At 40.2% G+C, this 14,374-nt stretch overlaps 1 long non-coding RNA gene across 1 annotated transcript; it reads left to right on the plus strand.

Moving 5' to 3' along the window:
- Nucleotides 1-2,469: 2,469 nt before the first annotated feature.
- LOC109316094 lies at nucleotides 2,470-13,296 on the plus strand. Its single transcript, XR_002102683.1, has 3 exons — nucleotides 2,470-2,576; nucleotides 6,182-6,192; nucleotides 13,287-13,296. It is a non-coding gene; the product is annotated as an uncharacterized LOC109316094 (long non-coding RNA).
- The last annotated feature ends 1,078 nt before the right edge of the window (nucleotides 13,297-14,374 follow it).

The raw sequence follows: 14,374 nt of genomic DNA on the forward strand, positions 1-14,374 counted from the left end.
TGCACTAACAAGAAGGGAGTTCCCCAGCCTGTAGGTATGGTGCTGGTTCTTCCTCCCCAGGTGCAGCACCTTGCACTTGTCAGTGCTGAAACCGACCTATTCTCATCTGCTCACCCCTGTAACCTGTGTAGGTCCGGTTGTAGCCTACTCCTTCCTTCTAGCACGTCCACATCCCCCCACATCTTAGTGTCATCAGTAAATTTGAACAGGGTGCTTTTTACCCCCTTGTTCAAGTCACTGATGAAGATGTTGAACGGTGTGGGCCCAAGGACCGAGCCCTGCGGAAACTCATTGCCCACATCCCTCCAGGTCGAAAATGACCCATCCGCTACCACTCTCTGGGTGCGGCCCTCCAGCCAGTTGGTGACCCAATTGACTGTGTGGGTGTTGACACCACTGTCCCTCAGTTTTTTAACGAGAACAGGGTGAGAGACAGTGTCGAAGGCCTTCCAAAAGTCCAGGAAGACTATGTCCACTGCTACCCCTGCATCTAAGGATTTGGTGACCTGGTCATAGAAGGCCACCAGGTAAGTCACTTGGGATGGATGGAGGAGGTTAGTGGGTCTGTGGGGGGATTGGTAGGTCTGCTGGGGGGCAGGAGGTGGGGGCAGTACTCAAGGGGCTAAAAATTTCCCAGTCAGGATTGTGGCATAGTGGTATAGTACAGCCCTGGGACTGGGGTGAGTGTATGGGGTTTCCTAACCTTGAGGCTGTGATGTGAACATGTGTGGGCATTCAATAGACCGGGTTATCCTATTTTAGATTGGGTTAACCCATGTTGATCTAAAGTTAGTTCATCTCTTGAGGTGAAGGAACTTAGATTGGGTTAACCCTGCATGATCAGGTATTTAGACCTTGGTTAGGTCTATCTAAATGTAACACTTGCATGCATCTTTTTATTATTTTTGTCTATGCTTTTACATCTGAATTTGCAATGTAACAAGAGTATACTCTGAGGCTAGGTTAGTGAAAGGCCTTACCTTCCATTTCATATTCTCAAATATTTGTATATTATCATCCAAGAGAAGTAAGTTATATAGCTTTTTCAATATCTGCAAAGAACGCTCATATAGTACTGTACCACCATCAGTAAGGTCAGTCTCTTTTAACTCTGTTCATCTGATGAGAACCAGTGACACTATCCATTAATATACTCTAGCCAGCTCTAACATAAGTGCATATCATGCCATCAATTATTGACTCAGATTAACCAACTCAAACAGTTAACAGTTCTATTTTAAAAAAATAAGAACAAATAACAATGCAATAATTGTAGGAGATTAAAAAGTAAGTGACTAATCCCTGGCCAGGAACATAATTAAACATGTTCTTAAATCTGCTTCCACCCAAGATGTTAAGCATTACTCTGAATACAGGTGTTTTGGGGGCAGAATTACATCATTGCCGTCACAGTACTGGGAATACAGTATTGCCTTGTTGGACCTACAGCTGCCAATATTCAGGGTCTTGCTGGCTGGAAGAGAAATTGATGAAGGAGCTATGCATTGCATTTATAGAATACTGTTTATTTACAAAGGATGCATGTAAAGTCCTGCTTTCCTGAACTCAATAGAAATCCTACTTCTAGAGACTTCTTTGTCTCTTCAGTTGGCACTCAGACCAAAAGCACTCTCTCTCCCCATTGGAGCCCTGCTCCTTGTGATGCTTATCCTTAGCACGCTGTTACTACTCTAGTGTTCTGCAACAGGGTGGCCTGTCTTGTTAAGAGGAGGCAGCCAGCTTGCCCGAGGGTCTGCAGCTGTGAAGGCTAATAAGAGAGTGGGTTGCTAGGAATCAAAAACCTCAGCAGGCAGAATCAGAGGGAGGTGTGGAAGAAAAGCATCAGAGATGGGAGACTTCTGGGTTGTGAGGAGGGCAAGCCTGTGGTGGGAAGGCTAAAGCCACAGCAGACCCCTTCCAGCATCCAGGATAATAAGAATTTTTTTTGTTTACCTGCTGTGTATTACTGGGGCATGCTGAGTGACATCCCAGGGAGCATAGGCCAGCAGTTTTAAATGAGTGGATATTACTGAGGCTTGCAGAGAGATGCTTGGAGTAGAGGGTGCAAAAGCCTCATTGCAGAGGCCCAGAGGTGGCAGCCTGCTATATGTTCCTTTTACTTCTCTCACTCTGTCACTACACATACACAGGCATGTAAAGTCAGACCATTCCCCATGCCTTTACCAAGACCCCAGCTGCAACTTCAGACTGGTGCTCCTTGTTCTGTCATCTGCCGCCACTGAGAGCAGTCTGGCTCCGTCTTCTTTGTAACTATCCTTCAGGTAGCTGAAGGCTGTTATTAAACCTGCCATCAATTTTCTCTTCTTGGCTAGGTACAGACATTCAAAAAGCCTAAGATGGACTCAATCTAAGTTACGTGGTTTTCTGTAAGCAGCGTAGTTAAGATGGGTAGCAAACAGAACAAACATTTGCCCTTTGGTGCGGGGAGGGGAAAATCTTAGACTGGGTTGCTGCCATTTTTTAAACCAGTCTATGTGTACTAAACTTCTGTTCTGTTACAGGTATAGACCAGTTTCTGATCCCTTATACCAGTAACAGTGTAATGTCTATTTGTGGTTGTCCAGACTAAATAAGCCCAGGTACCTCAGCCTCTCCTCATAAATCATGTGCCCCAGGCATCTGACCATTTTCATTGCCTCCTGCTGGACTCTCTCCAGTTTGTCCTTTCTGTAGTGGGAGGCCCAAAACTGGAAACAGTATTACAGATGTGGCCTCACCAGTGCCAAACAGAAAGGCATAATCATTTCCTTCAATCTGCTGGCAATGCTCCTATTAATGCATCGCAGTATGTTGTTAGCCTTCACAACAAGGAAATACTGTTGGCTCATATTCAACTTCTTGTCCACTGCAACCCCCAGGTCCTTTTCTCATGTGAATGTGGATAGGAGACAACAATTGCAGTGCTGCTGGCTTTTGTTCTTATAGGGAAAGGACATGTAAAGAGTCCAGTAAACTTCTTATTGCATATGGAGTTACCTGGTAAGCTGAGGCAATACAACACTGGTTCTCAACTGGGGCTCCAGAAAAAAAAAGCTATGGAGAGATGCACTGACACTAAAAAGGTTAAGAAGCAATGGACTAAATAAAGGAGTATTTAATTGTTCTCTCATTTAATCAGAAGCAAGGTAGCTACCTTTTCCAACCAGGAGGTTCTCAGAGTGGCTGCTAATTGAGTAGCACATAAAATCATTACAGAAAATTACAATTGGTCAGAATTTCTTCCAGTGCCTAGACCTCTTAAGTATGTGCTAAGTATGTAAATAGCAATCTTAATTATGTTGTTCTCTCCATTTAAATTGCTAATATGGTAAATTTTAATGGGATTGAAGGGGGTTTTGAGCTTTGTAAAATGAAAATGTATTTTTTATGAAACAAGATAGCTTGCTTTAATAATGAATCGGGTTCAAGGAATGGTGTTAACTGTAACATAAAGTTATTTCAGTTAAAAATACCCCCTCCCCCAACACCATGGGCTTATCTTAAGTAAACTCCACGTTATAGAAATCCAATCAGGCTCAGTCTAATTTACAATCCATAAGAAAAAATATAAAGGATGGAGATATACACATATCCGTAGCAGCACATTTCTCATGTGCTCTCTGTCTGACCTCACTACCCTTGTGCTCAGGGGAAATCTACCTAACACCTTTAAAAGAACTTGGGAACAAAAAATCATAAGCTGGCTGACACTAAGAGGACCAAGGACTAAACATTGACATCTGTTTTACGGCTCATTCTATTTTACCTAATTCCTAAATTCTTTCCACACAGGAAAGATGAGAATAACCCTCCTCCTCTTTTTAGTATGCCTTGATTTCTCAATAACCAGCTTTTTTGCTAATTGTTTACCTGCTACCCCTGAAAATCCCCCCTGCTGTTTTTCACATTGCTGTATCTGGTTTCTGAGATCAGAAGCCTGAGGAAGAATGCCTTGCATTTGAAAGCTTGTCTAACTTTATCCCAACTACATAGTTGGTCCAATAAAAGAGAGTACCTTGAGAAATCCTTGCCTCCTACGCTCCATAATACATTTCAGACTTTACATTGAACTATAATAACAAGCAAAATACAATCTTAAGATACCTTATCAAGTCAGTGCCTAACATGTTCCTCCGTGTGTGTATGTGTGGGTGTGCACGCACAGAAAATTCCTCCACAGTTAAATGTAAAGGCTTTTTTCTTTGAAGGGACCATGGAATTTGCCTTAAAGGGCCACCCTCCTTTATGCTCCTATAGTAAGCGGCCAAGAACTGTCTCCTTGTGGATTACAACCGGCAGCTGTAAGGTGTAAAGTTTTGCAATTTACAGTAAGAGGATTTCTTCTTTTTCTTTGTAATCCTTATTAAAAACCTTAAAATCTTTGGTTTCCTTGGCTAGTTTTGAAACTCTAGATTGTTAGGTAAACACATACCTAACATATATATATGCTAAAGGGCGTATACACAAATGGATGCACTGAATATGTAAATATTGACTGGCGTGAGGATAAAAGGCAAAACCTGGAAAATAATAACCAGAATTGTCATAATCCTGTGGAGCCATTTCAAGAAGTGAATGAACTTTCTGTTCCCTTCCTGAAAATGTCCTATTCAATTAACTAGAGAATGGTCTTTTTAATAGTGTGGAAATATTTTGCTATTACATTCTAAAAACCCTACAGAAATTATTTGTATAATGTTTAAGGAAGTAATTTTAATAGAAACCTATTTACTGTGTACAGAATCTATTAGACTTGTTCCTGTTAAAATCCCAAAGGCTTATTTTTGGAAAGCAAAATTTAGGATCGTGGAAAAGGAGGGCTGGAAGGGACTCCATAAGGTCATCTAGTCCAGCTCCCTGCTTGGAGCAGGATCTTCCCTGACTAAGCCATCCCAGTGAAGTGTCTGTCTAACTTGCTCTTGAAAATTTCCAAGGATAGAGATCACACAACCTTTATAAGAGGTAGCCTGTTCCAGTGTTGACCACTCCTTCTCATTTCCATCCTAAATTTCTCCTGATGCAGCTTGAGGCCATTCCTCTTAGTTCTGTCCCCTACAGCCACAGAAAAAAAAAAGCCCATTTCCATTTTTCTACAGTCACTCTTTGGAAATTGGAAGACAGTTATCAAATTTCTCCCTGTCTTCTCTTCTCCAGACTACACAAGCTTAGTCCTTTCAGCAAAAATCTTTCAACCCTAGATCTTTCATCTGATCCCTTGACAAAACAGTGGGAATGGTCCCCAGGCCAAGAAATCTTCATGAGGGCATCCTTGATGAAGGTTGAAAAGATGCACAGTCCCATACACACAGGGTCAGTCTTCGGGAGGGCACAATTTACATTAGACCACAGCACCAGCCAAGTGTTCATTACAGATTTTGGGGGATTTACAGGTAACACTTTAGCTCACTGGCTATGACCCCAAAACAACCACTCTAGTTCCTTGGCAGCATTGTTCTGTTGTAGGTAGTCATGCTACCTGGGACTTCCTCTGGCCCTGGCTGATCACAAGAATGGTGAGGGGACTTAGTGAAATATATAACATTGCCTCACATTTAGGCAAAGAGCCTCATAGACTCTTTTGTAGGAACAGATAGGTGATGATTTCCCACCCTGCCTTCCGCCAATCCTCGGCTTGTTCACTCCTTTACTTGTCTGGTTTTTCACTCCTCCCAGGTACGGCGCAAACTTCTCTCTCCAAAGGCCTGAAAGTAGCATGTAGGGGACACATTTGTGGAAAAAGGGAACTCTATGCATGGAGGGTAGCCTTTGTGCCTGGTTTAAGGATGGTTTCTCCGTGAAATGAGAAACCAACTACTTTCTACAAACATAAAATCACTCTGAACTGATCCTATACTGATTCCAACTTTAGTTTCATCTAAAGAAATGTCCCAGTAGAGTGCAAATTGAGGTTACTGCAATTGCAAAATACAATTGTTTTGAAATGGGAGGATTTGGAAGGTTGAAAGTGAACCACTATCATCATTTATAATTTGCATACTTTTGCTCTCCAGGACAATGAAAATATGAAACAGTTGCACTTGGAAAAAAAATCACACGCCCAACCTAATAAATAACCATAAGGGTTGGCTTTATTCTAGGAAAAAAAATCACACACCCAACCTAATAAATAACCATAAGGGTTGGCTTTATTCTAGCTACAGCCATGAAATTCAGAGTTAAGGCCAAAATGTAGTCCTTCAATCACTGCCTTATATTTTGTTATTCCAAATCACATGGTCACTCCCTATTTTCCAGCCCTTCTTGCTACATGAAGACTGCACCAGCTGCATTGTGTAGCTGCAACATGATTTAAGGACAGTTTCAGGCTTAACTTTAAACATGCTTACTTTTATTGAATGAAGCCACATCTCAACTTAAGCTTTGAGCCTGTTGTTTCTATTCTCATTTTAAATTTGTTTTAAAGAATAGATAATCACTCTTTAATCAAAGTGATTAGCAGAGATTATATGTAAAAGCTTCTTACATAGGCAGCTTTAGAATAAGTATTACTTAGGTAATGTAACGTAGCAGCGCATTTCACAGCCAATACTGCCATTATTTAAATAATGGAGAGATCATTTTAAAAACAATGATTTTTTTTTCAATAGACTTCAATGAAAGAAGAATATTGTACACTAGAGAATAATACCTGGCATCATTTCAGAAACAAGCGTTGTTCTTTTGCATTAAAGACTGTAAGAAAAAAGCATATGTAATGATGTTTCAGGGGTGTTGGTTATAGCCAGGTTGATCTAAGGACATAGGCAGTAATATCTTTCATTTGACCAACTAAATAACTGGAAAAACTGTTCTTTGCAAGCTATCAGGCACAAACACCCTTCAGGCATAGGGAGAGTCTGCTATTGTTTTGTGTTCTCTTGGATGACATAGAAGCTGATATGCAAAATGTAGGTCTGTGAAAATGCAAATGCATGGCAGTGAGGATCAGAGGCCACAGGAGTCAATAGGTGTGAGACAGGTAGGTGGGTGGGGGAGGAAATGGGGGGAATGTTGACCCAGTGATGGAATGTAGCTGGTAAAATGTAGAGAGGTCTCCTGGGGTTATTGGATGGCAGACAGGTTACAATGTGCCATAAATTCAATGTCTATATTTAGTCCATGATTTTTTTTGTATCCAGTAGATTTATGAAGTGCAGATTGTAGGCCATCTAGAGAAGGTGTTATGTAAATTCTGTTTGAGGATTAGAACTGAGAGATTGGAGACAGTGTAGTTGTCTTGGGAGAAATGTGCACCCACAGGTAATTGGGTGTTTTGTCTTTGATAGATTTTTGATGTGTGTTCATTCTGGTACACAGTTGTTATTTGGTTTCTCCTACATATTTTCCATCAGGGCATTTAGTGCACTGGATGAGATATTACATTTCTGGAGGTGCAGGTTTAAGATTCAGGAATGGTGATGCTTCTGCTGTGCGGTGTAGTTATTGTGGGAGTGATGGAGATACGTTACCAGGTTTCACATTTCTTGTCCCAGCATGGTCTGTGTCCATTGGGTGTGTTTTGGACCATAGGAAGCTTGCTTCTGGTGATGAGATTGCTGAGGTGCTTGTTTAAAGGCTAGGATGGATGGTTTGGGAAAGATCTCTCTATGAATTGGGTCTTCTTCTAGTATAGGTTGCAGTTGTTTGAGGATTCTCTATTTAGGGTCCAGGGAAGGATGGTATGTCATAAATAATGGTGTGCAATATGTGGAGATTTTCTTTTTGTACTGAAGCAGTTCTTCAGATGGTATCCAGGTGGCTTTTTCAAAACTGCAAGCTCTCTCTCTGGAGGACTGTCCTTGTAGAGTGAAAGACCTTTTTTGATTTGCAAAGTGATGAACTTGGCTTTTCTCCTCAGTGCAAATTCAGTGGTATTGGAGGGCTTGGCTGTATATTGCAGCTTTCTTGGTGTGTTTAAGGTGATTGCTGGTCCTGTGCAGATATATGTATGTTGGTGCCTGGGTTTCTTATATCTGGTGGTTTGTTTTTTACCATTCTGGATATTGATTATAGTGTCTAAAAAGGAAATGGTGGTGCTGGAGTATTCAAGAGATAGTCTGATGGAGTGGTGATGATTCTTGAATTTGTGATGGAAATCAATTGGAGATTACAGGTTTTTGATCCACATGATGATATCATCCATATATCTTAAGTACTGCATGGGTTTGATAGAGCAGTTCCTGAGGAATTCTTCTTCCAGGTGGGTCAGAAAAAGATTGGCATATTGTGGGGCTATGCTCTGAAGGAAGTGTTGGTTATTGAAAGTAAAGTTGTTGTGTGTGAAGTATACGAGTTCAGTAATATTTTTAGGTCTGTACTCTGAGTTGTAATCTCACTTTTGTAGGTATATAAGGCAGGCTTGGATGCCATCCTGGTGTGGGATGTTGGTATATAAGGTGGTGACATCCATGGTGGCGGGGAGGGTATTTCTTGGAAGATGGTGTATGTTTTCAAGTTTTTGTAAAAAGTCTGTTGCGTCTCGGACCAAACGTGCTCTTTGGCTCACAAGACGTTTTACAATGCATTTGATGAAACCTGATTGTTCCTCAGTTAGCGTATCATGGTTAGATATTATAGGACTGGCTGGGTTCCCTTGTTTGTGGATTTTAGGGAGCATGTAAAAAGTTCCTGGGTTGGGTAGTGAAGGGAATCAAGTTCCGCAGTTTTTCTTGTAGTTCAGGTGGAAATGATTTGATAGTGGCTTGGAGTTTGAAGGTGAAAAGGGGAGTTGGATCTTCCTCTAGTTTTTTTGTAATAGATGGTGTCAGAGAGTTGTCTGTTAACTTATTTTATGTAGTCTTCATGGTTAAGGATAACTATATCTCCTCCTTTATCTGCTGGTTTTAGTATTATTTGGTGGTTGGATCTTAGAGATTCTATGGCCCTTCTCTCCAAGATGGAGAGGTCAATTTCCCCTTTTCCCTCCCCCACCTAACTGTCTTGCACCTATCGTCTCCCATGGCCTCTGATCCTCACTGCCACACATCTGCATTTTCACAAACTTGCATTTTGCATATTGGAGTCTGTTCATCCAGGAGAACACAAAACAGCACTTTCCTTATACCTGAAGAAGGGTGTTTGTGCCCAAAAGCTTGCAAAGAACAATTTTTCCGACTATTCAGTTGGTCTAATGAAAATATCACATTTACCCAAAGAATCTTGTCTGCCTATGTAATGATGTAACCTTTACAAATTATTTTGTACTGTTATCTAAAATAATAGTCAAAATCCTTTTTTCTGATCTTGAGGGAGAGGGTTTAAAATCCCTTCTATTTTGAGACCTAGTCAAATGTATGGAGTATATTTTTCCATCCCATTTAGGTAACCCTGAAAAGAATGTTTTAGAATGGAAATAATGGCAGTGACCTCAAGCGTGGAATAAAAATGATTTTATACAGATGCATATCCATGTAGGGAATAAGGATGAAATCTCAGCCCTATTAAATTAAATGACAAAGTTTCTGTTCACTTCAGTGCGGTTAGGATATCACCCTCTCAGTTTCGTTATTTAATTTACCTATGCTTTGGCATTGTTTAAGATGCACCATAATATCAACATCAACATATTGTACAATGAAAGATCCAATTGATACAATCAATCAGTGGCTTTGTACTTAAATGTGTATATATTATAATCCTTACAATAAGTTCTGTTTTTAGACTACCCTTTCTGTTTATAGGCTATCCACAGAAAGTTTACCATGTCTAAACGCAACTCTGCTCAATTATGGTAACTGACAAGATGCTAAATATAATTCATTGGTCAGCACAGACCAGGACAAACCATAAGTTTTAGTCACTGTTAGTGGACAAGTACATAAATATAGTTCATTCTTCACTGAATGCTGAACTATGTTCAACATCATGTCAGTTAGTATTATTGTCTGTAATAATCAGTAGCATAGCTAGAGGTAGGTGAATGAAGCACCAAATCTAGGTGCCAACTTAGAGGGGTGAGAGACTGGTTGTCACACCTCTGATAGAAGTGCTCAGACACAGCAGTATCCCATAGTGGAGATTAGAATTTACTATATAGCTAACATCAACAGATTAGGATCTAAAATTTCTAGGGAAAGATGTGGCATTGTGCTTTTTTTATCATTCATGCCATAATAATATTGCTTCTTTCCTGGTATTGGATTAGTATGGCGACTTGTAAAAGTAATGCCAAACAGCTTGAAATGATTATTTCATGGGATTTTATTTGTAATCTTTTCTTCATAGCAGCACCTGAGTTGAACCATTAATATGTTCCTGTTCAAGTAAAACCATTAACTACCTACAACTCAAGGCGTTTTAGATAAAGATTGGTTTTAAATCCATCTGTACCAGCCAAACTCTTACGGGTCAGTATTGTAAATTGGTAGAAGATGGTAGATAGTGACCTCTACTGGTTGTTTCATGCCATAACCCAAAAAAGTCTCACCGAACCAAAGTATTTCATTTACTGCATGCATTAGGCATTTTCTGGTTGGGATAAGAACAAAATGTTATTGTTTCAGTATCACGAAGTGGTACTACTTAGAGACATTCTCTCTAAACCAACCTTTGCCCACACAATAATTCCTTTATTTCAAGAAATAGCACCAAGTATCAAAGAGTGTTTGGATGTCTCTTTCATAGTGGCATTGTATAATTTCAGCTGAAATTCCATTTCCATTACAATATTTGGCTGTTTCAAATATTTACAAGGATGAATGCTGGCATATGTTGTTGAACTACAGTATCTGCCATGTTATTCCTTCAGAAAAATATATTAAATGTATTCCTGCTCTTTCATTTCCATGTTCTGTAACAGTAAAACAAAAGAACAAGACATATGCTAGAAAGTTCGCCCGACATTTTTTTAAACAGCTCCAGCCAAACCTCATGTTAAAATACATTGCAGAATGTTAAGTCACAAATGGTCTGTATAAGCTGCAAAACAACTTCACAATTCTGAAATAAGACAAAAACAGAACAGTACAAATAGAGGAGGTGGTACTATGCTACTCACTAAAGTGAATTGTGTCACTCCAGATCTATAACTCATATTCGCAAGTGCATAGCTGCAATTTTCACCCCTGTGTGCCTACAGTGACAGGTGAAGTAAAGAACAGAGATTCAGTCAAGACACTCAGTGGTAACCCCTTCCTTCCTAGAGAGGTTGCTGTTTTATATTCCAACTGCAGATCAACAGAATTTCTTGGAAAAGGTACTGGATGATTTTTGCCAGGAGACATAGCGTTACCTATTCTTGAACTAGTCTTACTACTGGCCATTTTATCTTGGGCTCCCTTCAGGCATTAAGGATCAAAAGTGACCTGTAATACTATGATGCATTTACTGGCAAGTTTGCTGCCATTGAATCCAAATGGTGACACCAACCACAAGGGCTGGGACTCAAAACTTGGAATGTTTAGGCTATACATAAATGTTATTCCAGACTTCAAAGAGGACTTTGTCATGAAAAGGATGCACAGCTTGTCATGAAGTGCTGTCTGGTCCTTTATCTATTATTAGCTAAATTGTTTAATTTTGTCTCGGGTTTCGTCTAAATACAAAAACACCATTAGGTTAATTCAAGGTGTGAGTTTAAGCTGATTAAGAGAATCTGGCACCAAAGGGTGAATCGCAGTTTATAAACATTTCACAATAAATTCAGTTGAGCTTAAAATCATTTGGAATTGGTTTAAAGTAAACAAGCCATTCTTAAACTGAAGTGAAATTGTCCCTAAAGGAGTTTATATTAGTTTCAGTAAATGAATTCAGGAAAAAAAATTGGCACAGCTTTTTCTTGGGGGGGCCTCAATTAGTTTGTTTAATATTAGCTTTATATAAAAGGAATGAAGGCGCAGCCCAGTGAAGTGGGTTTGTGAATCCAGCTGTTTTACAGGGGAAGGAAATTCCATTTAGAAGCTGGTCACAGTTTGGTTACTGACAAACCAGACATGCTAAGGAAAAAGAATGGTGTTTTTGCAGAGGACAGAGTGCTGCTAAAAGGATTCACAGACCACATTTTTATTTTTGTTTGCTGGCAAAGGAAAAGTGCTTGCTGTAGGCTGAGAGACAGGCCACTTCCATCTCAATTTCTGCAGAGTCATATGATACATGGTATACTTTTTCAGGACTAACTATGGATTAGGAAATCATCTCTGGAAAAAAATCACAGGGGAAAGATTCTCTCTCTTGATAGACACATGCAGAAAAAGACATGTATATGTCCCAAATAAAGGCGTGTAAATCTCCTTTACAACTATAACTGGGATGCAGATGTTATAAATCATGTTTATATTCATCAATATTCATTGCCTAAAAGGTAGCAGGAATGGGAAAGTCTGTATGGGAAAGATTACATCAATAGTCTTGCTATCTGATAGTTTTGTTTGTTCAGGATAGTTCATTATAAGCTTTCAGATGCTCTACTTGTATTAAACATAAGCACTTGTATACAAAGTAATTGCATTTTTTGAAACAATTTTCCTTTTGATATTTACAGTTATAGCTATCAATAAAGATCTACATTCAGGTTCCTTAACACTATGAGCTTGACTTAGCTTTTTATATTGCTTTTAGGAAAGTTTTAGAAACTGTTAACCCATGCTCTAGGGCAGAGTGAAGCTGAAGTACAGGATGGGTAGCAGCAATTTATATGTAGTTTGCCTCAATGTCCTGGTGACAAATTAATTACTGCAGTCTGCTCTCCAGCTCCAGTAACACTGGGTTCAAAGTAAAAATGATATAATAGCAAAGTGAACGACTTTAGCTTCTCCCTTGCTCTGGTCATTCATTCTATTCTTATCAAGGGAACATTTAATGTAGAACAGTTTCTTTTCAGTTTTGCCATTGGTCCAGTCTGACATAACCTTTTCCATATCCCTGTCAAATTTGAGCTCACAAGCCAAAGATGGATCCTTAAGTGTGTATGGTATGAATTTTGAGAGGCCAGATAAATAAAGGAATCAAAGCACCAGCTTCTTTATCCTCTATCCAATTTTTGAGAGGTTAGGAATAATTTTTTCCCCCAGAAATTACTGACCCAAAGCTATGAGTATAGGTACAATGACTGAGATTCTTTGTTGTGTCTTTCAGATAACTCTATGTCCTGTGTATCCTGGACTGTTTCAGGGGTAGAGAGAGTAGAGATATTACTTGTGCAGTCCTGGGCACCTATGTAAGTTCCAGCAGACTTCCTAATGGACCATAGCCTGGCATATTAACAGTGTTGCAGTCTTGCCTTGCCTTGTAATTCCTAAAATGCACAGTATGTTCTGAGCCAGCAAAGGTCTCAAACCACCACTTTACAGCAAGCATTAATTGAATCCTTTAGAAAGCATCGGCCCTTGTGTCAAGTGTAAAGGCAAAGGTTGGAGCAGTGATAAGGAGTTCACCCATTAGCTAGCATATATTGCATTGACTTCATAAACTGCTTTAATGCCAAACTGGGATTTTTACTAATTAGAATTATTTCTTAAATCTCTAAAAACTTTCCATAGGTAGAAAGTTTCCAAATATAATCCTGGCATCCAGGTATTGCTGCAATATAGTATCTTAGAGTCAGATCAAAATAATTCTTGTAGGTACCTCCATTTAGGCATTGAAATGGCTAAAAACTAGGTGCTCTACATCAGGAGGATGACCTAAATCAAAAGTACAGGGGAAGATGCCTAGGACTGTTACAATGGAGTGAATTAGCATGTCAAAGTGATCAAGTAAACTTCAATGATCAGCAGGAAGGCTCCTGAAGTAAGCAATTAACACTAACCATTGTGATGTTTTGAACTCCCAAGATTGGGAGCTTGGGCATATGATTTAGGACCAGCTCTCATACAGACTGAAATAGAGTTTAGGCAGGAGTTAGGTATCCAGGTTCAGAAATATAGGGCATTTTTCAGGCCAAATCGGAGGCACCAGGCAATTCTCAGTATCCAAGTATTTTCTGGCTGGAGTGAGGTTTATCATTGTATGGTGCTCCCTCTGGCAGTGTGGGGTTTGGACATGTAAGCCCTGCACAATGGAGCCAATAGTTTGGCCATGTGCAGTGCTGGGACTTGCTGGGACCATGTACCACTGGGGGACTCCACCTACTGCAGGCCATGAGTACCCTGAGAGCTCACCTCTTGTTGTTGCTGGGTAGGGGCTGTGTGCAAGGGGGGGTGTTTTTATAGGGGGGGTCCCACATGCACCATACACATGCACCTCCCTCCCACCACCATACACACGCACCCACACATTTCCCCCCAAACACCCTCTCTCTCCATACACCCTGCAACACCTACCACATGCCCACAGCTCCTCATGAACCCAGTACCCACCCACTCACCCCCATACATCCACATACATACCTATAGCCACAACCCTGAGAAACCCCATCCCCATCCCCCCACACCCCACA

This window comes from Crocodylus porosus, unplaced genomic scaffold (genome assembly GCF_001723895.1).
Source record: "Crocodylus porosus isolate Cpor-Errol unplaced genomic scaffold, CroPor_comp1, whole genome shotgun sequence".
In the NCBI taxonomy this organism is placed as follows: Eukaryota; Metazoa; Chordata; order Crocodylia; family Crocodylidae; genus Crocodylus; species Crocodylus porosus.